This window comes from Fulmarus glacialis, unplaced genomic scaffold (genome assembly GCF_000690835.1).
Source record: "Fulmarus glacialis isolate BGI_N327 unplaced genomic scaffold, ASM69083v1 scaffold13007, whole genome shotgun sequence".
NCBI classification, from domain to species: Eukaryota; Metazoa; Chordata; class Aves; order Procellariiformes; family Procellariidae; genus Fulmarus; species Fulmarus glacialis.
In genome coordinates this window covers 10452-10850 of record NW_009223851.1, presented here as the reverse complement: position 1 = coordinate 10850, position 399 = coordinate 10452, and positions in this window count along the sequence as shown.

The following is a 399-nucleotide window of genomic DNA, read 5'->3' as shown; positions in this document are numbered from 1 at the left end:
TTGCCCCTGACATTGCAGCAGCGCCCTGGAAATCCTGTTCCCGGGGTGCCCCAGCGAGAAATCACATTTTCCAGGCGATAGTAAATGCTCATTTTGCAGCAGAGCAGCTGTGTAGCAAACTTGACCTTCTCCTCCCGGCCCCAACCCCCCCGTCATTCCCACACCATATATATTACGTGGGGAATGGGCTATTCTGAGGGGTGGGGGGAACACGAAGTTCCCCGGTGCAAGGCCCCCCTCGAGCCCCCAGCCCGGTGGGGAGGCTGAGGGCAGAGACGCCCGTTCCTACTTGCCGGCACAAAGCAAGGGGAGGATGCCCAATGCAGCAGGGTGGCTGCACATGGCCGGCTTCACCGCCCCCGGCCGCGGGGGACTGACGGGCTTCTCAGGCGCACCGGC